General features: G+C 36.7%; 1 long non-coding RNA gene across 1 annotated transcript; it reads left to right on the plus strand.

The window, feature by feature from the left end:
• Positions 1–9,077: 9,077 nt before the first annotated feature.
• On the plus strand, positions 9,078–23,974 carry LOC125481312. Its single transcript, XR_007261284.1, has 3 exons — positions 9,078–9,289; positions 23,341–23,382; positions 23,702–23,974. It is a non-coding gene; the product is annotated as an uncharacterized LOC125481312 (long non-coding RNA).
• The last annotated feature ends 1,026 nt before the right edge of the window (positions 23,975–25,000 follow it).

Consider the following 25,000-nt stretch of genomic DNA (forward strand, 5'->3'; position numbering starts at 1 on the left):
TGATTGTCACCACATCTACAAACATTAACTCTCTTCCCCACAGAATAGCAGCAGTGTGTACCATCTTCAAAACACACTGCAGAAATTCACAAAGGCTGCTTAGCCAGCACCTGCTAAACCCACAAACACTATCACTTAGACAAGAGCAGCAGATGCATGGAAACACCACCGTTTGTAAGTGCCCCCCCAAGCCTAAGGGACCTATGGGTAATTTTTTCACAGAGGGTGGTGCATGAATGGAATGAGCTGCCAGAACAAGTTTTGGAGGCTGGTACATTCAAAAGCCATCAGATGGGTACATGAATAAGAAAGGTCTAGAGCGATGTGGGCCAAATGCTGGAAAATAGGACTAGATTAATTTAGGATGTCTGGTCAACATGGATGAGTTGTACCCAAGGACCTGTTTCCATGCTGTACAACTCTGACTTTATGACTTTAAGCCACTGACTGTCCCGACTTGGAAATATATTGCCATTTCTTCAGTGTCAAAGCCTGGAACTCCTTTCCTAACAGTTTTGTATGAGTACCTACACCAAGCAAACTTCAGTTCAAGAATGTAGTTCGCCAGCACCTTCTACCTTCTTGAGGGAAATTAAGGTAGGGCCATAAATGTTTGCCCAGCAAGTGCAGATAATACTCCATAAATGGTTTTTTTGAGAATATCAGATCAACCTTGATCTTATTGAATGGTGGTACAGGCTCAAGGGCTGAATGAACAAATGTTCATTGTTCATATGAACCGTGAAGAGAGGGAAGGTAAAAGGGCAAGTAGTACACCCCCTATAATTGCCTGGGAAGGTGTTTTGGGAAAGTAGAACAAGTGTTTGAATGATTGAGGTGTGGTCCAGGATATTGCAGAGGGAATAGCCCTTTGGTAGTACTGATCAGTGGGAAAGCAAAAATGCATTTTGTGGCATCATCATGCTGGAACTGCTGAAAATGGCAGGATTGAAACTTTGAATGTGGAGATTGGTAAGGTGAAAAATGAAGATGGGGGAACCTAAAAGAAGTTCGGGAAAAGAGATGAGGTGAAAACGGAGCTCCGGGAAGATGTGGTTGAGGGTCCTGTCTACAGTTATGGCATGGGGAATGGAGGAGGGGGTCCTTGGTCGAGAAAAAAAACGAAGACCTATCAGTAGCACTATTGTAATAAAATACATCATTAGAACAAATATGATGGAGGCTTTACAGGAATCAGGGTGTAAGGAAATGTACTCCAGGTAGTGAAGGAAATCAATTGGCTTATAATGAATATCAGTTAACAGTCTAGCCCTAGAATTAGAGACAGCAATTGAGGATGTGTGTTGATGATTGACCATGGAAAGATGAGAGAAAGGTGGAAATTGGAAGCAAATTTGAATTTTTAAGTCTGGGCATTAACAGGAAACAGCACCGTAACAATTAAGTATATAACCAGAAAAATTGTGGAGGGATATGGACTGAGAAGGACTAGCATAAGTTGTGTTCTGCATCAAACCCTCCTACCTCCGAAAAAAAAAGACATAATTGAGATCCAGGCATGTGGCTGTTTTGACATCTTGTACTTGGAAGAAGTGAGACAAGTTTAAAGATAAACTATTTAATGGCAGAACATGTTCAGCCAGACAGTGGTGGTTGGGACTTGTTGGTCTCTGTTTAAGGAGGAGCTAGAGAACTCTCAAACCATCCTGGTGGGGTCCAGAGTTTAGGGAGATTGGGCATCCATTGTTTAGATATGGTAGTACACACTAGGAAACTTTAAATGGTGTAGGAAATCATTGATATAGTTGGGAAGAAACAAGAGATGAAATAGAGTTGAGGTAAGAAGTAGTGACATAACTGATAATTTACCAGAACAGTCCTGTTTGTGGATTTTGTGCAGGAGATAGAAGTGGATTATCTAGTCTTAGGGAACTGATGTGGGTAGCTGTGGAAGCAAGAGCTTTGGATGAGATAAGGTCACTGGCTTAATCTTCAAGGGGAGGTAGAAAGTAGTTTGAGACTGGTGCCCAGCATCTGCAAGGTACAGATCTTGTTGCACCACCAATGTGTGTGTTAACAATGTCATGAATAGACCTCAGAGAATGGAGTTCATTAAGTTCAGAGGGAGACTGGTTTAAAGGAATGAGGGAGCAGAGAAGTTAAGACTGATGATATGCTGACGATTTTTGATGAAAAGGTCAAGATCAAGTAAGAAACTAGAGAGAGAGAGATTCAGGTAAAGTGAGAATATTGGAAGTAGGTGAAAGGATCCATTGATTTAAGTGATGATTCCTAACCAAAGAAAGGAGCATGAAAGTGAAGGCAACAGAGGAAAAGCTCAATGTGGTGTCAAGCTCAATTCAAAGATGTCAGGGCATAGGGGATAAAACTGAGTGCTTTGGTAAGAAGGAGGGTCTAGGCCCGAAACGTCAGCCTTCCCGCTCCTGTGATGCTGCTTGGCCTGCTGTGTTCATCCAGCTCTACACCTTGTTAACTCTTCATCTGAGTATGATTAGGTTAAAATATTATTCTATCAAAATGTATGTTTTTTTTGCTAATTCTATATATACAATCTTTACTCGTTAATATACAGTAACTTACAAGTCAACTTTTCGAATCCTTGCATCTGATATTCAATGTGCATGATGTAGTATTTTAATTCATTGCAAACTATTAATCAGCTCACTTGGCATTTTTCGTCAAGCATAATGAGAAACAATGCTGACCAGAAAAGAATTAGACTTGATTTACTATTTCTATATAGAGCATCCATATAATTCACCCTAGCCATTCTTTTTGCCTAATCATCCTTCCTCCACCTTGCTACGAGAGGAATAAGGGTGCAGCACTTTGACAACAATGTACTGTATTAGGAAATATTAAAAAAATGCTTCTGTTGATGCTCAATACATAAAATATCACAGTTACCATTGTCAGTTTTCAGTTCTGAGGTTGAAGTACTATTTTTAAAAAGTGATCCAAATGTCTAAATTAATTAGTACACATAGTAAGTTTTGTTTCTAAACCACATTTAAAATCTGTTAAAATGTAGCTATGGAATCGAAAGCATTACGACATCTTCTAAAGGAAAAGCACTGAAACCTTTTGCTTGGAGCACCTTTTAATGATCACTGGAATGCATTCCTAATAATCTAGCAATCTAACAAACCACTAAACTGATACATATTGTCATCTTTCTCTCTCTCTCTCTTCATTTGACTTTTCCAAGAAAAGCCATATGCTAAAGCACAAAACTTGAGAAACAAGCTGTCGTTTTCCCTGGTGAACATCCTGAACACTTTAACTCCCACTGGCCAGTTATACTACGCTTTATATAATCTCAAAACTGTTTAGAAATGACTCCCTTGACTTCATTATGCTGATAAATCAGATCAGAACTATATCCCTGAGTTAATTGTTTCTTTTGTGTAGGTAGATATCCAAAAACACTTTGTATCAATGCAAAGTTGGCAGTATAACTGCAGATTTGTTTGACTCCAGCTTGACCTTGGTTCATTGACTGCAGTTTACAGTTGACATAAATACAAATTTAAAGGATTTTCTAAGCATATTGTACTCGCTTACATGAACTAAAATTGGAATGATACAGAGAAGATGAGAAGTATAAATTCTGGAGAAATTAGTGCTTATTTCTACCTTGAAAGTTACTTATAAACCTGTTAATCGTGTAGTATTAAATGACGGATTAGTTGTAAATTGTTCACTGTGAATAATAGGATTTGTAATTCTAACTGCAGTTTTTCCGTAGTCTTTAGAACCTTGGTAGTGATCAAGGAAATTGGAGGAAATATCTAACTAGATCATGTGCACCTTTCAAAACATAAATCCACAGGAAATTGATAGGCAAGGTCTCCTCGTGTTAAGAATGATTGTAAGAAGTCTGACACCTTGTTACATAATTAGAGAAGTCACAAAAATTATTAATTTGCCTCAGTTTGTATCTAACTACTGTCACTATTGGATCAACTTTCAGCTTTTTATAGGGATATGTTGTTAAATTTTGCGTGTAAGCAGCAGTTTAAAAAAGAATTCTTCTGCAGGCCCTACACCAGTATGTTTTTGCTCTGAGCGTTTTGACTTTTCTGCTTTGTTATACTTTTTTTTTCTCCAAATAAAATGCATGCTGCTCCTGTGAATAACAAATCTTTAAGCCTGTGACTGTGCAAATATGCATGATGTCAGATTAAAAAGTGGAAGCTGTTGTGAGCTCCAAGACTTTTGTCAGAAATAATGTAGGCTGGTGCTTGATCAGAATGTGCACAGAAGTGCACTCTTGTGCCAATTGTCTTGTGGTCATTCATCATTGTTGGTTGTAAAGTCCTTTGGAAATATTCAAGTCATGGAAGATGCTTTAAGAATATTCTGTAATTGTCCAGAATTATGTGCCTCCAGTAGAAGTTTCTTCTGCAGGTGGAAGTTGCAAAGATTAGTCTCTGAACCAGTTTCCTGCGGTCTCCTGAAACTTAGTAAATTACTTTATTATGGAGTTACCCAGCACATCCCCTCATAAACTGTCTGCCAGTCAGAGTGTGGACTACATTTGAAGTTAAGCAGTATCAGAAAATATGGGTACTTCTAATGCATTCAGCTAATGCATTCTGACAGGAGTCAGACCTGGATTGACACTTAAGAGAGAAACCACATGTTCACTCAATATATTTAGTCAATTTCTCGAATGCCTGACAAAGTCCTTTCCCCATCCCTTTTGTCATGAACTGAAGAAGAACTTTGGCCTTTCATCAAATATTTCCAAGCTATCATATGAGATTGTGCAACTCCATTTGATCCACATTGGATGCAACTCAGACTGTCATGGAATACATCATCGTTGGCTTCCCTTTTATTAATATCAAAGATGTGCAGCCATGTGCTTTTGGCTTTATGATTCCCATCCATTTCTGCATGATGTATCCATTCAAAGAAGGAGGATCTTAAATGGCAAGCCTTGCCTGCAAGAAGGAAGAAATGCATAGGTCAAAGATAGTAGTTACTTTGCTTGCATAAAGTCATTTGTGCTCTAACATGGCTACGTAACCTGATTACAGACCTAGATGGCTTTCCACGTCTAAGCAAGGACGAATTGTCTCATTTACTGGGAATGCCTAGTCTTTCTAGCTTACATTTTGTCTTCTGGCTGCATTCTTTGTTTTTGAAAAGACACAATACCACTACTTTTGATCATTCAGGTAGTTATTTTCAATCTTCTCCCAATCTGTGGTGTACGTGCCATATTTCCTGAGGTTTGACTTCAAGGTATCCTTGAACCTCAATCTCTTCCTTTCTCACAAGTGGTGTTCTTAGTTAAGTTGTGAATACATAACCACCTTCATGGTTTTATCAGCAGTCATATGTACTACATGTCGATCTAAACTGAGCTCTGATGGTGAGTACTTCAATTCTAGACACTTCTGTTCTTTGAAGTACTTCAGTGTTGGGCACTTTGTCCACCCATTTGATGGCCATGAGATTCTAGATTCCACGGGATGCATGAACTCTTTAATATGAAGTATGTACTCCATATCACTCAGGCATCTAGGAGGGTCGGTATTGCCACAACTTTGTATGCAGCAAATTTTGTAGGAGGTATGGTATCTCATTTCATCAACAGTCTGTTACAATATGGTCAAATGTTAAGCTTGTTCTTGCAATTCTGTTTGCCATCTCTGTCAATGCAGATGTTTCTGGAGATTGTGCTTCCTAGATAGGTGAAGTTATCTAGGGCTTTTAGAATTGTGTTATTAGCAGTTATAGTAGTTTAGCTGTAGTCAGGATTGATGATGGTCGGTGGAGTATCTCTGACTTCCTTAAGCTGAAGTTTAGGTCATGATCATCAACTACCTTTTGAAAAACAGTCTATCATCCTTTGAAGTCAGCTCAGTGTGACATGAGGGTACGGCAATTTATGGAAATCATGGAACACATAATGGAGAATATAAGAAATGAATTTAAATGAGAAACTACGCATTTAAAAAGATAACTGAACTATTGCCAGATTTAAGGAAATTGAACTCTTCATTGGTTAAACATTTTTGTTTCTACTTTGCTCTTGTACAGTAGAACTTCTCAAAGATTATGTAGACCTAAACAACAAAAATAAAGCTTTTCAGGTGGAAAAATTTGAAATGCTAATTATTTGCCCTGTGTCCTTTTGCATTCCATTTTCAGCTTGGTTTTTATTTTGACCGTTCTCCTGTTTAATCTGATATTCTATTTACTTGTGTTCTTCAAAACTTTTAAACTTTCTATTTATCTCCATTTGTCTTCTGAATTCCATACTCCATTTTGAAGATAGGGCATCTGTTAATGTGAAAATGGAAAGTGACTGCCAATAAATTAAATAACTGCACTTTCCCCACAGTGCAGTTCTGTGTCTGGAAGATTTAAATTACATTCAGATGCTTCTGACTGACCTGAATTGAAAATTGTTTCCCCAGTGGTTTACCTTGTTAGCTTCTTAAGATTAAATTTTTTTTAATACAAAGGCTGCAGGTACTTGCTAGTATTATGTACGAAAAGTAAAACCAGAATATTCAAAAACATTCTAAAACCAGCCATTTGATATTATCTGTTGTCTGTAATGTATTAAAATTTTGATCTTGAATGTAGATTTTACATTTTAAACTGATTTACAATTAATAAAAGTTCATGTTTGAAATTTTCATCTTCTGGAAGAACTTACAGTAAATTATGATTGCAACTTTGTTTCAACGCAAATTAATAAGCCAATATTCTCAAAATAGTGTAACATGACTTTTGCCTGACTTTTGCATAAATAGTTTTAATTTTTTTGTGAATTTCTTCCAAGGCTTGAAATATTTTCTTCTCTTTGCATTGATGCATGTTGCATTGTGGTAAAAATAACCACTGTTACCCAAAAGCCTTAGAGTATTCAGAAGATTATTAGATCATCATGCTAACATTTTCATCCCTAAGTTTATTATATAAAGGCTTCTTTGCTGGGTTTTCAGGACAAAGAAATGCTTTTAAATCTTGTTTTTGAGAATTGAAACCAAGATGTTTTTGCTACTTAAAGTTGTTGGAAAAGCTCAGCAGGTCTGGCAGCACCTGTGAAGGCAAAAAACAGAGTTAACGTTTCAGGTCCGGTGACCCTTCCTCAACAGTTCTGAGGAAGGGGTACCGGACCCGAAACGTTAACTCTGTTTTTTCCTTCACAGATGCTGCCAGACCTGCTGAGCTTTTCCAGCAACTTTGTTTTTGTTCCTGATTTACAGCATCTGCAGATCTTTCGGTTTTTACCAAGATTAAGTAGGCTTGAGGTAGAGGTCTAAAAACTTTCCAGGTTTTGAACTGTTTAACAGTGTGTTTTAATGTTTCCAGCTCTTGTTATCCTGCTGGTTTTAAGAACCTTTTTAATGTTCAGATATTGTCTTGTTCTGCCATATTTTAATGGTTATGATTGAACTTTGTACTAATCAAATTTTCATGCTACCTAATACTAGCATGGTATTACATTATATATTTCATAGTGATCTATTAGCTCTTGTCCTGGCAGGTATTGTGAATACTCAACCAAGGCAATATTGAGCCAATTTTAGAGGTGTTTAGTGTACATTTTCAATTTACTGAAATAATTAGAACAAGATTTAGCTATTCATATCACTGAATACTGTGAATTGTAGTACCATTCAGTACTTGGTTATAGTCATAAAAATCTGCTATGACGTAGTGCCTAAACTTGAATAAAGACTAGTCTCCAAACAGGTATTTCTATAATACAGAAAGAGTAATTCAGCAAAGAAAGGGTTTGGTCTATGAACACAGTACAGAATTGCAAGGTAGAAATTTGCAGCTAACCTCTCCAATGTCAGAAACTAACATTTGGAAAATATCAGATTTTCCATGATCCAGTGTCAAAGTAACTGCTAGGAATAATATGTCTAATAATATTAAACAATAATTTAGTAAAACAATAAATATTGCTTGTTGATAAATATTTGGTATCATTTGGTATAATGAATATTGATTAAGAAATAGTTACAGCACAGTTGAATAATTCACTGCTATGGGTGCAAAATCTGAGTGGTGTAGTTTTGCATTCCACGCTGTATGACTCTGATTGGCATGTTATGTTAAAACTTGTACAGGAGCTATTTACCAATAATGTGCCTTTTCTCAATATGTTCAAAGAATGAAAAAAATCTAATTTATTTAGTACCTTTCATCCCAGAGCATTTCATGGCCAATTTCTTAATTCTGAACTGTAGTCACTATTACTTTATAGGCAAATAGCCTATAAATTCCTTGTCTTTATGATTTGTTTTAATCTGGCTTTGAACAGAAACTTTTTTTCAGTATCTCATCTGAAAAATATTACCTCCAACAATGTGGCACTTTCTCCTATTTAGAGCATAGACCAGAACCTCCCGCATCAGCCTCCAAATGGCCATGCTGATAATTTCACAAGTGCGCATTGGACAATAATGTGTCTCCAAATTATTGCAATAGGAAAGCAAAAAAAGTGTAAGTAAAAACTGAAAGAACTGCAGATGCTGGAGATCAGAAACAAAAACAGAAGTTGCTGAAAAAGTGCTGCAGGCCTGGCAGCAGTTCTGAGAAAGGGTCACTGAACCCAAATGTTAACTCTGATTTCTCTCCACATCCTGCCAGACTTGCTGAGCTTTTCCAGCAATTTCTGTTTTTTGCAAAAAATGTGCAGATCTTTTCAGAATAAATGGTGAAATATTCTGTTGAACCAAATAATCAACAGATGAAAGAAACGTATTTGTGCTTTTTCCAAGATTTTGTTTTATAGTTAATAGAACAGAACAGTTCTGTATATGCAAACTTGCTAAAATCCTAGAAATCTGTAAAGTATAGCAGCTTTTCATTTTAACTAATTTTATAGACATTGCTTAGATTCCAAAACCTTTAAATCAGATTTAATTACAGATTTACTCATTGTGAGGCACTACTTTATAGCAGATGTTTGAGTTTTGTGTTCAGTAAATTTTCATAATTTTCCTTTGTAAAAACTTGTCAACATAAAAATTAAACCTTTTCAGGTTCTTTTCCTTCCATTGCATTTATTTGCACATGATCGACTTTTTTTAGCTATAATTCTTTCGTAGTTGTATAAGTAGTTAGCTGTGGATGCTATATCCATCCAGCTAAATTAATTACTATTTCAAGTCACTGCTGTACGACTTTACGAGTGTCTTGTTTTTGTCCCCTTTATATTCATTCGCAGGCTGGACGGTTTTCCACCAAACGTCTGAGAGAGTGACCTATAAATCTAGTAGCAAACCTCGTACCAGATTCCTCAGTGGACCTGTGTCTTTGTCCATCTGTTTGTATATGTTCTTTTGTATTTAAACTAATCATCCCATCACCTCTTCTTGCTATCTCAGTCCATTTTATATTTCTGCAGGAAGCCTGCTTTTTAGCCCATTTTTTAATTTATTGGTTACCAAAATTGCTTTTTTTTTCATTTTACATACAAATGCTTTAGTGCACTGCTTCTGGCTCATCACTAAATATTAACAGCATATGTGGAAGAGCTCATCTTCTGTGTATATAACATATAAATAAATTAAGATGTTGCATAATGTTTACTCAGAAAATTTACTGTGTACCAAAGCTTTTGTATTTTAGTATAATTTGTGTTTAAGTAATTTATTTTACTTTTCTCAAAATATGGCAAATGTACAAGTCTACTCTCCTAGCATCTCATTTCACCAAAAATGGAGAACTCAGAACTCCTGTAGAAGACTGGTCTCTTTCACACATGTTTCGACAATGAAGACTTGCATGTAACAAGCTGGATACTTAATGTATTTCCTTGATGCAGTACTAGGAAGGTCACAGGAGGCTGAAACCCTTTTTTAAGGACTGTGATAAATATTTTGATATTTTTACACTGTTGTATCTTTGAGATGTCTGCATGCGAAAAATGCTGATACATCAGTGCTCCAGTTAGTGTTCAGTAGAATAGTCTAACATGGTTTTCAGTAAGCTTTGTTCAGTCACTTCCATTTGAATATTTTCTACTCTCATTTACTGCACTTGTAACAACACCTCCATTTTCCTATTAGTCTATTAACTGTTAAGTAATAGATATTTAGGATGTTTCATTTGTGTGTTCTGGGTTATAAATACATTTTGTGCCAGATACACTTTATAATGTGGAAATCCTGGCTGGAGCACTAGAACTGATTAAATCTGTTATGCTGTTGTGTATATTGCCACAGTACATGTGATGTAGAATGTTTGAAACTACCTTCAAAAAAAAACTCTTCACCCTTATAAAACCCACTTCTAATGTTTAAGGTGTCATTATTTAGGATAAAACTTTGTGCTCACAGTGATTGTTGAAAACCAGCGTTTTGGAAAAAATATTTCATTCAAACATCGGTACGCAAGGATTTGGGCAGATAAATGTATGCCAACAATTGCTGTTTTGATCTGCAAAGACAGTGGTCTGGGGTTTCCAACCTGTGACTCTCGGCACCAATCAAGACCCATTGATTCAGGAGTGAGGATGTAAAGACTGCATGCAATAACATCCTGAAGTTAGACCAGCAGTTGAGCTAGCGCTGCAACAGATGATCATTTGACTTTCTTTTTGTTAGCTCATCACGCTTGGACACTTAGCTAGTATTTCTATAACCCTGCTGGCTGAACACCAAATGATTTGTTTGAAATTCCATTTGTTAAATTGATTAAAATTTATACAAAGGGCTGATTGGCTCCTTAAGTGGCTGATGAAGCATATTACAAGGAAATGGAAATTTGAAATTTAAAAACCTATTCAAGTAGAATATCTTTTCAAATGGGAAACCCGTATAGAATAGTGGATATCTCTACAAATTGATTTAAGTGTGAAGTATTAGTGCAAAAGGTTCCTCTAGAATAGTATACTTATAACTCTTCAAGGTGAAGGCAGTTTGTCTCGTAATATTCCTGCCAGTATTCTTTTCAGCATTCACATTATTGAAGAAAACTTTTTTCAAATGTATTGATTAGTGGCATGCTAAATTTATGTAGAATGTAGTAAGGTATAAATGGTAACCTATAAGCTTCACTCTGAGCACACAGTTTTATACCCCATTTTGTGTACTATGATTTATACAGTTTTCTTGGAATAAAGTCTGTTTCTTTCAACAATTTATTTCAAACAACGAACATTTTATCTTTGTGCTGTTTTGAATATATAAAGATATATTGTCCTGATCAGGTGCTGAAGGCCATTTAAGTATTGTAAGATGACAAATATTTTGTAATGATTTTATTTTCAAGGAAGAAATGTGGATAAAATTTTAAAACCAGTAAGTTTAGAACAAAGGTTAACCTTCTTATTAAACTGTTATTTAGCTTTGAAAGCCTTATTTACTAAAATCAGTGATGAATTGTGGTTTTGTTGTGAACTTTTTGACCATGTAAATACTTATGTATCCAGTGCAGGAGAAGATTGTTCCCACAAGAAATTCATTTCATAGTCATTTCAGTTTGATGTTTGGAATTTTCCTGTGCTATAGGCAGTTTTACTAATGTTCTACAATGTAAATTCACCCCACTGACGTTGCCAACAAAACTGAACTAGTCAAGGTAATTTGCCTAAAAACTGCAACCTGATGAGAGCCAATACTAATTCAGGAGTTGTAGATGAAAAGAGAGCTTTTAATAAAAAAGCAAAATACTGTAGATGCAACAAATGTGAAACAAAACCAGAAAACCACCTGGTCAAGCAACATCCCTGGAGAGAGGAAAGTCACTTTAATATTTCGGGTTTTATAACCCTACGTTGGAATCCTTCATGATTTATTAACTTGACCTTCCATCTCCATGGGTCCTATTTGAGTATTTCCAACAATGTTGCTGCTTTTATTACAATTAATCTTAATTGCTAATTTCACCTAAACTTCATAACTAATCTTTTACACTTTATTATTTGTTTCTATTCACGTGAAGAAAAATTTAAATACAGTAACTGCAAAGAAGATGGTGTTCATTTACTAAAAACAAATGATTTACAAAGTCTGGTTTATCCCTGAAGTCCAGAGGGTACTGGATACAAAATCCAGCACATCGCATCATAAATTATATGCACCAAAGCAGTACAAACCCGAGTGCAAGGTTAACCCGCTCCCCTCATTCCCCCCAAAAAAAACCCTTTTGATCTTGGGATGGCTTTTGGAAAATAATTAATTGGCACAGGTAAGTTTTTTTTTTAAGTTATTTTTCAGTGTTAAGTAATTTTTAATCACAGGAAGAATGTTTCTATTTGTGTGAATCTTTTTTGAAATATTCCATTAACGATGAATAATTTAAAACAGTTTTCATTAACGTGTTAGTTGAATCGGAAGCTTTGCCATGTTTCTCAACAGCTATGAACCATGCACCTTTCCCAGTAAGATTACTTTGAAGTATGTTGACGAGTTGAAGAGCAAGTGCTTGCCTTCATTAATTCTACCTGCTGCTATTCTGTTGTGGTGCTGTGCTTCAGCTATCCATAATTATGTCTCCGTTGATATTTAGCTCCTTACCCCACAGCAACATAATTGCACAAAAATCTACCTTAAGATGATCGTGAGCATTCTAGTCAATAAGGTTTTGGAGTAGATCTGTAGCTCGGGTTGTGGGTGTTGAGGTTGGTTGGCACGGTAACGAAACGATTGCAAAACAACAAACCAGCTCGGCAAGCCAACCAACCTCAACTTCTAGTCAATGTTCCAAATCAGGATATTTTATTCAGAGGCAGATGAGACCAAGCTCAGGGTCTTTTAATATGGCTGCATTCGAATAATCTTGATTTTCATCATGGACTAATTGTTGTTTGCAAGAAATAATCATCAAAATACTTGGATTTCCCACGGTGATGTTGGACCAGGATATAAAGAGCATGGTGTGCAGTTATATCTCCTGGTAGAACCTTCCTTTCCATCTAATTCCTGGAAAAACTCAAAAGAATATTGGAATGAAAATTACCTTTGACTTGAACATTAGTCACTCTGTGGAGTATGGATTGAGATGGTATCTGGTGTATCATTAGGTCAGTGCATTAGAGATCACACATGCTTATATGTATAAATATGCAGTTTGTGCATTTGCATTGATCATCAAATTTACTTGATTCCCACGTTATTATTTTGCAACTAAAGTGACTGTCAAATTTATCTGGTGAAGCAGAATAGCAGATTTTAATGCACGGGTTTTATTCTCTTATGATACCATAGTTCAGTCAACTTTGCGATATGAATTTCTGCCATTGATAAACATACAGTTGGAGTAGATCATGATCATGAAAAGTCAGTCATAAGTGGGAGATGTAACATCTGTTTATAGCCATTGTGGACCATGTGTCACAGCAGGTTAACTGCCTTGGCCACAATTAGAGGAGCATGTTGAAATAAGTTACCTTGAGATTCGATATTAACTGTTGCCAGTTGATGGAACAACATCTTCAGCTTCAGAGTAATTTCTGGACAGCAGTCTTGAACAAAAGTGATCTTACTAAGCTCCTGTGCAACAGGTGCCAACAAGCCACATCACTGACGGTTTACAATCCCAAGCTACATCACTAAAATTGTTTCCTTTCCTGTTACAAAGCAGTGTGCTTCAAAATTGGTAATGGAATGTGACACTCACTGATGAAAAATGATCCCAATTTTGAGTTGTCACTTCCCTTGAATGACGGCACCTACATTCTACCGGTGGTGTTATTTGGGTATGTGTAGGTTGTGCCCTTTCTTAAGCAAGTAGTTGACCATTCAATATTCAGATAATGTATGATAGCCACACAACGTTAGTTTTGTTTTCCTTGAGCCTATGTGTGACATTAATGGCATCACCTGGAAATTGTGAATTCCACGTGTATGGAAAGTGAGGCAGAATGCAAACCTAGTTTCTAGAGACATGGGTTATTCTTCAAATGTAATTGAGACTTTTGTGAAAGCCACAAATCTTTTCTCTATCCTTCTTTCTCCTCTCTGTCTGTCGTCCACACAACCCCTCCAAAAATTACCACTTGATGCCTTCTTGGGGAAGAAAATCAAAATGTTAGAGATCTTTGGAGGTTTTCTTAGGATTGCTTGCAGTTCTACTAGCTGTCTTCATAGAAGTCAAACCTTACTCTGAGAATCTGTACATTTTGGGTTGTTATCTTGTCACTAGCCCAGAGAAAAATGATAAACTTCATTTGAGCGCTCACGCAGTTGTTGAACGTCAAAGTGTATCTGCATGTGTAGAAACTATTGCAGAACTGAGAGTTCTCAGAGTGCTTGCCTTAAGACTGTCCTTAACAATATTTCTTAACTCACTTAAATGTGCCACCTTTCTTGGATTGTGAATTGTGATACTATGACATTCTCTATAGAAACATTTCTGTAAATGTATCTGCTCATCATCTCTCTGCCAGATGTTTCCAGTGCAGCTGCTACTAGTGCTTTCAACTGCAGTGATTGTCCACCATTGTTCCGCAATGCTTCCAACTGCATGGTTGAATCTTTAACGACCCAGATTTGCTGGAATTGCCTCATGCAGTGAGACAAGCTCTTACTAGCCTCTTGATCCTTGTGAACAATCTTGTATTAGTTAGTAGGTCCATAAGCTTGAAACTGAAAAATGATTTAAAAGTTCATAGCTATGTTGTACTTCTACGTAATAGTAAGCTCTTCTTCACCAGCCATCCTTTTGCCCTCTCACCAGTGTTAAATGACATCCTGAAATTCCTTTTCTTAAACTTACTCAGATTTTGTAAAATTTCTCAGGATAGATGGTCTTCATATAATTTTTTTAAAAAACTATAGCCCTCATCATATTGGCTTCCTTCTTTGCAAGCTTCCTGTAAGAAGAAAAGGTGTTGGGTAAGCATATAGACATTTTTGAATGTCTATTGTGTTTGGAAAAACAAAGATAGGGCTTTGAATATGGTTAAATAAAATGTGATTGTTACAGTGAATAGAATGCACTCTGCAACATTAAATGCCCTCAGTGGTTTTTGCTCATATCGGTGGTCTCCAAAGAAGCTGTATTAATTCTATGACACGTAATCCTGCAGATAGAAACAAATACTACAGTATAGTGGATGTATTCCCAATTTACTGAAAGAACTGAGAATAGAAGTAGTGAAGGCCAGTCAACTCTGGCTGTGCACAAAGATACCTAAAACAACTGAATAAAGTTTTAAAATATACGAAAATAAGTCTTGCTAGGAACGAATATCTTGCTTGTTGAAGATGGAAGAAGCAAGACATATTTACTTTACATCAGTTCTGTGTAAGTATTAAATATCTTGAAGTTTTCCTTGATTGTTAATTTCCAGACTAGTCATTTGGAGATACTTCTATTACTTCCCTTCCAGCCAAATTTCAGTTAACAGCATCATGTGTGAAACTATTCAGCCAAAACCTGCAATATACTTGTATAAATGTTTACCAAGGTAGATAAATCAGAATCTTGGCAAAATCAAAGTCACATTGGAATAAAACAGTGTGATACCTCTTTTTGCATGTTTCTCTGATAAGTAGTGGGGACTACTGATGATTAACTTAAATGGTGACTGGGCTGTATGTAGGTAGCATGTAGGTTGCATTTCTGACACAAACAGCATTTTCCTGGTGATCGTTACCATTCACAATAATCTGCATGGCCTGCCTTATTCCATTAATTTATGATCATAGTTGTGCACTTCACTACTGGAATATTGCATTACTGTAGTTTTGTATGACCATGAAGCAGTCACATCTATGTAGCTCATCTGTTGTATCTTCCAACACACTGCACAACTAATGAATTTCTTGCAACTTTTGGCCATTCTCTATGGGCAAAAAAAAACAAGCAATATACAACCAGCAAGATCCCAAATGAAGGAAATGAGTAAATAACTAGATAATCTGTTTTCCATGTTTGAAAGACGTATATTGGCCACGTCAGTGGAAGAACCCTTCACAGACAGATTAGATCTCATTTCAGTGTTCCACCTGAAAATTGGCACTTGTGGAAGGAGCTGCATTCCCTTAGTAATCTTCCCTTTTACACTGGAAGATAGGAGTGTTACCAGTTAATCAGGTTATTATTCATGATCCACTGCTCCAGTGCCTCTGAACTGCCATTTTTTCCCCCACTGATTGGTACGTCATTTAATATTTACAACTCCTCCGAGATCCAACAATGTATCATGAGTAAACCTGAAATTGCATGAATGCAGTAATAAAACATGCAAAAATATTGCTCCCCATTTAACATTGTAAACTACAGATCATGAAGCTTGAATTGGCCAGTTTGCTTTAGAAATTATGCCAGACCTTGGCTCCTTGGTACTTGCAGTGAAATCAAATCAAAGGAATATTATGTCAAATTGCATTATTGTAAATGTGACATGCAATCTTTTTAGTATGGCTCAGTGAAGATTTGTAATTATTTTGCAGTTAAAACTTTCTAGTAGGCACAACTTGGACCTTGAGACAGAGAAATTACACTTTTACAGATTTGTAAATACTTTACAGATTTTTCAAAGGCCTGGGATAGCAGAACTAATAGATAAGGACCATTTTTGCTGAACAAGATGTTGATAATTTTAAAAATATTTTGGGGTCAAAGACCTGTTGTCCAGTAGATCACGGGCACATAAACATTTCAGTTCATCTTTGTTAACCAAAACAATAATTTGAGAAACTTTATGACTGAACAGAAATTGAGTATTGGCATTCTAGCTAAATTGGACCTGGTGTTCAGAACTATCAACCTTTGTGGAAAATGTCAATGAATGTCATGAACTTTTAGCACAGAAACAGGCTTTCGGCCTACCAGATCTATTCTGTCACTTGCGCTCCACATAAGCCTCATCTCAACTACTTCTTGTTATAAGAGGATTGCTCATTCGAGTGGAGGGAAATTGAAGAGAAATTTCATGCCAGATTGCTAATTTTGAAGATATAGAATTTTTGCATGTTTAAGAATAGATTCTATCAGCTGCAGAAATTGTAACGAGAATTGTCTTCTTGGCATGACTTTTCCATAACCATTTACTTTTGGTCTGTTGCATGCAGTTTTAGATAATTGTCTGTATTAGCCATCAGATAATTTCAGTTGTCTGTATAAGAAAATGGATAACATTAATCTGTGATGTTGAATTATTCTGTCAACTGAATTCCTCAATACCTGAATTTCAACTTGCAGAACCTTTTAAAGCCCAGGTTGAATTGATCACTTGTGATTGAATATGATATTTTCTCTTAACTAGAAGCCATCAAAATAATCCAGAAATCCAGTAAGAAATCTGGAAGAAACTTCCTTGCCAAAGTGTGGTGTGAATTTGGAACTCGCTACCACAGGGAATGTTTGAAGCTAATGATATAGATGCATTTAAAGGGAAACATTTGACTGAGGAATTAATTCCATGTTAGATTTAGATAAGTAATCACTGGAGCAGGCTCAAATGGAATATAAATACATGGATCTTTTGGGCAAAATCACTTGTTTCTGGACCATATATCCTATGTAAAAGCACTGGCCATGTAAGCTTCAAAGCTAACATTGGCACAACTGCCTGTGACCAACTCCTGATAGACGTACTATTACATTTGGGCAAACATCTGATAGAGCAAAATTGCATGGCAGTTCTGTAGGTAGATAATACATCCTTTTTTATTGGTTATGAATCATAAAGCACTTGGGGCAAGCTGATTTGCATGAATATATTCTCTTAACGGCAATGTCCATTTTTCAGTTTGCAGTACTGTTTTCTTGTCCTATTTAATTATAAATGATATTTAACACTACATTGACAATAAATCTACAAAATGGTTTATGGGGCTAGCATGTTCTTCTAACCTCTACCATTTATTGAGACAAATTGAATTCTCAGATAAGATGAAACACATCCCTTTTTTTGTACTTTTAGACTAGACTTCTGCAGCGTCCATTTTGTAATCTTTTGAATATTCAAGATCCGAAATTTCCAGCTTGTTCAAAGATTTACATCACTCATCTTTTTTACCTGTTCCTTTGCTCGACTCCATTTAACTCCTGTCTGCCCATTACCTCATTCCAGATCTCTAAACTGGCTACTTTAACACATTGAAATAAAAATCCATTTTTCTTCAGACCTCTCCATGGCTTTGTCATTATCTACTTCTGAAATTTCCCCAGTCTTGCATGTTATTCCAGTTTCAGGTCTGCTAGCTGTAGCCTTCTGTGCACCCTGTTCACCATGCTACCAGTACAAATTCTTCAACTGTTTTGGCCATTTTTTCTGTACATCCTTCCACAGATCTGTAGAGGTTTATTTTAAAAAGAAAAGTTATGCTAGCGGTATGAAAATATATGAATGCAAAGATTGTTATTATAATTTAATCATTAGATTATTGCCAAAATCAGATGTGAGATGAGAATTTTCAAAAATTATGTCATCATAAAGTCATATTGGTAACAGGTAAACCAGTAGTTCTTATAGCTGTATATCATTCATTTGTAGGTCACTACCACTTCCATTGCTTTTGGCTAAAAGTCTTAAACTAATTGTGGTAAACTTTGCATCTGTGGCAGCATGTGACTTTTGAATTGTGATCCATGTTGCTAGATACAAAATGTCTATCTACGTGAACTAAAACAGGATAGCTTTGTTACTTAAGCATGTAAATTATATTTTCTCAATCTATAGAGAGTTACAGGTAGATAGGATATTGAAGCAGGCATTTGGTATGCTTGCCGTTATTGGTCAGTGCATTGAGTATAGGACTTGGGAGGTCATGTTGCAGCTATACAGCACATTGGTTAGGCCACTTTTGGAATACTGCATGCAATTCTGGTCTCCCTGCTATAGGAATGATATTGTGAAACTAGAAAGGGTTCAGAAAAGATTTACAAGGATGTTGCCTAATATAGCTTGAGCTATAGGGAGAGGCTGAATAGGCTGGGGCTATTTTCACTGGAGTGGCGGAGTCTGAGGCGTGACCCTAGAGATTTATAAAATCTTGAGGGACACGGATAGGGTGAATAGCCAATGTCTTTTCCCCCCTGTGGGGGAATCCGAAACGAGATGGCATAGGTTTAAGGTGAGAGGGAAAAGATTTAAAAGGCATCTAAGGGGCAACTTCTTCAGGCAGAGGGTGGTGCATGTATGGAATGAGCTGCCAGAGGAAGTGGTGGAGTCTGGTACAATAACAACATTTAAAAGACATCTGGATGGGTACGTGGAAGGGTTTAAAGCGCCAAATACTGGCAAATGGGACTAGATTAATTTAGACTATCTGGTTCGCATGGACAAGTTGGACAGAGGGGTCTGTTTCCATGCTGTACAGTTCTATTACTCTGACATATTTTATCTGTTCTGTCTGTTCCATTTGAAAAAAGTGCATTACTACAGATACTTCTGAGGTACACCAGTATTTGAGCTGAATATTACTGGGGAAAAAAAGCTGTTGAATTTTTTTTTCTTACACTCATCAGGTCAAACTCAAGAATGCCAAATTTCAAAGGGAGCAACAATTTATACTGCATGAGAAAAGGATGCTGATTGGTTGGCATGTTAGCTCTGGGCAAGATATTGCCATAGAGCATACACTAGGATCTTATTGTCCCTCACATTTTAAAAAGGGGCTATGCCTGCATATATGCTTATTTTGGATGCATAGTACAGATCACTGCATATGAATATATGTAACTTCAAAAGAGGCATAATGCTTGGATTTGCTTGTTAGAAACTATGTACGTTCATAGGTAGAGGCCTGTCCTCTGCAGTCAAGATGAACATGTTCAGGAATTGGAACTTTTTTGAAATAAACAAAAGCATGGGGACAACAGTTTCCTTGTGCATTCACCATTTCAGTGCCTTGAACAGCCAGAGTAAACTTTCTGACCTTATGTATCCTTTTCTATAAAAATTGTTGTTCCCTTTGAAATTTGTCATTCTTGAGGCTGTCCTGATGAGTACTAGACAAAAAGCTTCAACTGCATGCTTTTTTTCTAATAGTGCACAAGCTCTGTGCTACCAATTGACCAACTTAGTTATACTTAATGGACTTAAATATTTGTTCCTGATCCATTGCGTAAACCTTTCATATTTCCTATACTAGTATGTTAAATATATCTACATATTACATCTCTAATTTCTTCGTCTATTTGTTAATTTGGTGTAGATCATTCTGGATGATATTAGACTCCTTTTTATTTTTAGTGTGCAGGTTAAGTTTTTAAGAAAATTCTGAGATATTATAAAAGATGGTCTCTGCTCTATGTTTATTAATACGGCCATCTACACATAATTGAAAGTAACTGCATGCTTAATAACTCCTTTGCACCATGATGCCCTCTCCTAGCTGGTCTGTTGTCTTTCTTCTCTGCTTACATAGACAAATTGACACCAATATAGGAAACCTTCCACTTCACAAAGCTTGAAACCCCTATGCAGATGTTCTCTTGCTTCCCACCATCCCTACCAAAGCAAAACTAAATGCTCTTTTCAGAAAACAACTAGTGAAGTTCATTTTAATTTCTCAACATGGTGGTTATTTAAAATTTGATGCAAAGGTATTTTAAAGTGCAAACAGGATGTGTCTGTGATGCACTTTTTCCACCTATTATTGTCAATCAAGTTTTCATTGGCTAAAATTTGCAAGAAAATGTGTACTCTTTTTAATTTATTTAGGAAAATATGGTTTCCTGAACATCACTAGATTTCTTATTAAAATCCACCTGAATTATATTACTTTGATGGTTTTACGTATTGATTTGGTTAAGGATTTCCAGCATTGCTTTTCCAGCTATGCTATATGTCACTCAGTGGCTTCGTAATAGTTATTGATTCGTGGGTAAATTGTGCAAAACGATCATAAAGTTTTGGCAAAGATCTGTAGCTCAGGTTGTGGATGAGGTTGTTGACTTGCTTGCTGAGCTGGCTTGTTTTTGTTCAGACATTTCAGCCAACATGCTAAGTGACATAATCAGTGGAGCCTCCAATGAAGCGATGTTATTCTACTCTGCTTGGGATTTATACTGTCCGGTCTGTTATGGTGAGTACTGTCATTTCCGGTTTTGATCTGTATGGATTTGTATATGGGGTCCAATTCTATATGTTTGTTGATTGAAGTATGGGTGGAAAGCCATGCCTCTGGGAATTCCTGTGTGTGTCTATGTTTGGCTTGGGCTACTATAGTTACCTTGTCCGAGTTAAATTGATGGGCTCCATTGTCTGAACGTACCGATATTAAGGAGAGTTCTTCCTGCCGTTTTGCTGCTAGCTGATGTTCATGTATTCTGAGGCTAGTTTCCTTCCTGTCCGTCTGATGTAATATTTGTGGCAGTCGTTGCATGGTATTTTCTAAACTACATTCGTTCTGCATGTTGTGGGAATGGGGTCTTTAATCCTTGTAAATGTTTGTTGTAGAGTGGCTGTGGGCTTGTGGGCCACCATGATTCCTAGTGGTCTTAGAGTCTGGTCAGTTCCAATATGTTCTTGACAATAGTTCTGAACTAACAGCAAGACTCCTAAGACCACTAGGAATCATGGTGGCCACAGCCACTCTACGACAAATACTTTGAAGGATTAAAGACCTCATTCCCACAACATGCAGAACGAGCATGGTTTAGAAAATACCATGCAACGACTGCCACAAACATTACGTCGGACAGACAGGAAGGAAACTAGCCTCAGAATACATGAACATCAGCTAGCGGCAAAATGGCACAACGAACTCTCCTTAATATCGGTACGTTCAGACGATGGAGCTCATCAATTTAACTGGGACAAGGTAACTATAGTAGCCCAAGCCAAACATAGACACACATGGGAATTCCTAGAGGCATGGCTTTCCACTCATACTTCAATCGACAAACATATAGAATTGGACCCCATATACAAAACCATATAGATCAAAACCGGAAATGACAGTACTCACCATAACAGACCAGACAGTATAAATTCCAAGCGAAGTAGAATAACATCGCTTCATCGGATGCTCCACTGATGATGTCACCTAGCATGGTGACGAAACGTCTGCACAAAAACAAGCCAGCTCGGCAAACCAGTCAACAACCTCAAACAATCATAATATTTTCTTGTTTTAAATCAATAATATTTCTTTGCCACCTTAATATATTTTGTCACATTGAACCCATGAGATAGAGGAAAAATGAAAGCATTCAGAGGGGAATGGGGTAATCTACTAATACTTTCCCCAGTATACAATTGTTTGATTTTTATGTTAATTTAAATATAGGCAGTTCAGTTTGGGTTTCTTGTGGTCCATTGGTAGTGTCCCTACCTCTGATCTAGGAAAGCTAAGTTAAAGTCCCACCTGCTCCAAAAGTGAGAGAATCCCTCCAAACAGGTTTATTAGGGAATATCTAAAGACAGCTCAGTTTGACACCTTTGTGGTGCAGTAATAGTGTCCCTATCTCTGGGCCAGAAGGCTTGAGTTCATGTCTTATCTGCTCCAGGGCTGTGTAACAACATCTCTGAACAGGTTGGTTAAAAAAATTAAAAAGGCAGCTCAGGACATCATGTCAGAATAGTAGTTGAATTTAAATCTCAACGTTTTAATTTTTTTCCATGTTTAGTTGCAGTTTTAAAATTAGAAGCAATGTGGTGTGCCCTTTATCCCATGGTATTTAATGGCCGCAGACCTGCAGAACAATGTATCTTTATAGGAATAACAAGTGTAACAGTTTACATTCAGCCAGACCAGATTATTCTTCAATTTGGCAGCGTAAATTAGCCTTTATTTTTGTGGCATTTAATCTATTCCGTATGTCCAATTTAGTAATTAGCACTTATTTTTCCATTCCATGGGGACATAATAATTTTGTTCCAGTTCATGAAATGTTGCTCACTCCAATGTTCACAAAATTTGTATTTCCCACTTAATATATGTGCACATGAATTTCAATTTTCTTTAAAGATTGTAAAATTGAAATTCTATAATCTTTAAAAATGTAGTACTTTTTAAAATGCAACATATACCTTTTATAAGCAAGACATACATTTGAAAGGATAACAACATTGAAATACCATTTTTCCCCTTTGGCAATAGAATACCATATTTCAAACCGTTTAAAGGGGAGGAAGTAAAGAGATGCATCCTGTGCATCATGTATGAAATTTTAATACCAGAAAGGGAAAATATACTTATTATCATGGACGACCATTCTTTGTCCCCCAGAGATCACTGATGGGACCTACTCTGGTGTGGCTGCATGTTGGCTTTTATTATATCTTGTTCTTTTCTTCTTTTAAAAAAAAAAAAAAATGGGCAACAGGATGAACCTGTTAATTTTTTAATGTGTGAACCACTGATTAATTGATCACATTAGTTCTGTATTGCATCAGCAGAGCATTTCCATCAGAGCTACTTAAAATGTTTTAAGGCCTAACTGTCTCTGTCTTGTCATTTTACATTGTAGGGTCTACTCTGAAACGGCTATGTCTAGGCAAAGATCGCAGTAGTAACTATCCAATTTTCTTTCTCTGTTTTATACTGTAAAATTGCATGAGTTATATTTTTGGATAGAAATTAACGGCTTCTGTAATTACCTGGAACGTGTATTACCTTTTAGGTGGCATATCATTGGTGACTTGATTTACTTGAAGTACAAATCCATGTCTCTCTGCTTATGTTGTTTTGTATTATGGTTTTTGTTAGATTTTGTTTGTATCAGTTTTTTTTCTCCTTTTTAGTGGATGAATATTTATTTATAGTTGCACTTTAAAACAAAAAAAAAATGAACAGGCTAAACTATTACAAAATCGATGCTTTTTTTTTAGGGTCTTCAAGTAGCAACAGTGCAAATCAGTCAGTGCAGCAGATTCTGCAACAGCATCAGCACCAGCCCCAACGTCATCAGCCACCTCAACAACAAAATCAAACCAATAACAGTAACAACAAGAAGGGAACTTTTACAGATGACTTGCATAAGCTTGTAGATGATTGGACAAAGGAAACAGTTGGAGCTGCACAGTTCAAACCTTCTTTAAACCAGTTAAAGCAGCACCAGCATAGATTCGATATGGAGCCTAGGCAAAAACCATCCCAGCCTGATGTAAGTAATAAGAACGTGTGCATTGAATTAGTTGTGTGTGATTACATTGACAATTGATTACACCACAAAGACAGGAATTTCATTTAAATGTAACAGGCTTAATAATACTACACCGTACAGTTTTAAGCAATTAGTTCTTGGAAGTCACAAGGCATGCTTGCAACTCATTTGAGTTTGTTTACTTTTTTATTTACATTTCTCCTTAAGGCTTCTAGTACCACATGTAGTTCAGTTGCTCAGACAGTGAATTTGGAATCCTGCATGGTATGGAACACCTGGTGTTTATAGGTTCTTCCCTTATTTGCTGAATTAATAAAGCTGTATCATTGTATAATTTAAGAGTAGTTGCCTTATTAATTAAGACTTCAGAGTGTTAGAATGCTATGCTGTTTAAATGTTGACTTGAAGCTGTTTTCGGCATCAGGTCAACTCTCCATTCCCACACCATCCCACCACTGACAAATTCAGACTCACCATGTGGAAATTCACATGAAAGAAGTACCAGTGGTGACAACAGCACTGATTGTAGTTTATATGGCAAATTTCATTGTCAGTAACAAACAGTGGAACAGTAGCACCACTACTTGCCATGTCCTGAAAGACGCTTGTCCTAGACTCTGCCTTTGCTAAACCAACAAGACAGATAAACCTACTTGGCCCACTCCTCATCAGTCAGCCTGTTGCAGATGCGTCTGTCCTCTTGATTCCCCAAAGATGTCCACCAATTACAACATTTAAATCAGATGTGTGGAATACTTTCCGTCTGACTGAATGAGTGAGGCTTCAACAAATTCTTGAAGCTTGACACTATCCACAACAAAGCGTCTTGATTGAATGGATTCCAACTGCTTACTTAAATATTCATTCATTCTACCACAAATGCACAGTGATAGCAGTGTACACTACTTAGAAAATGCACTGCAGCAGCTCAACCATGTTGCACATTCATGACTGTTATCACCTAAAAGAACAAGGACTTCTCCACCTGCAGGTTCCCCTCCAAGCCACACACCATCCTGATTTG

Source organism: Rhincodon typus, unplaced genomic scaffold (assembly GCF_021869965.1).
Source record: "Rhincodon typus isolate 14 unplaced genomic scaffold, sRhiTyp1.1 hic_rhity00001670, whole genome shotgun sequence".
In the NCBI taxonomy this organism is placed as follows: domain Eukaryota; kingdom Metazoa; phylum Chordata; class Chondrichthyes; order Orectolobiformes; family Rhincodontidae; genus Rhincodon; species Rhincodon typus.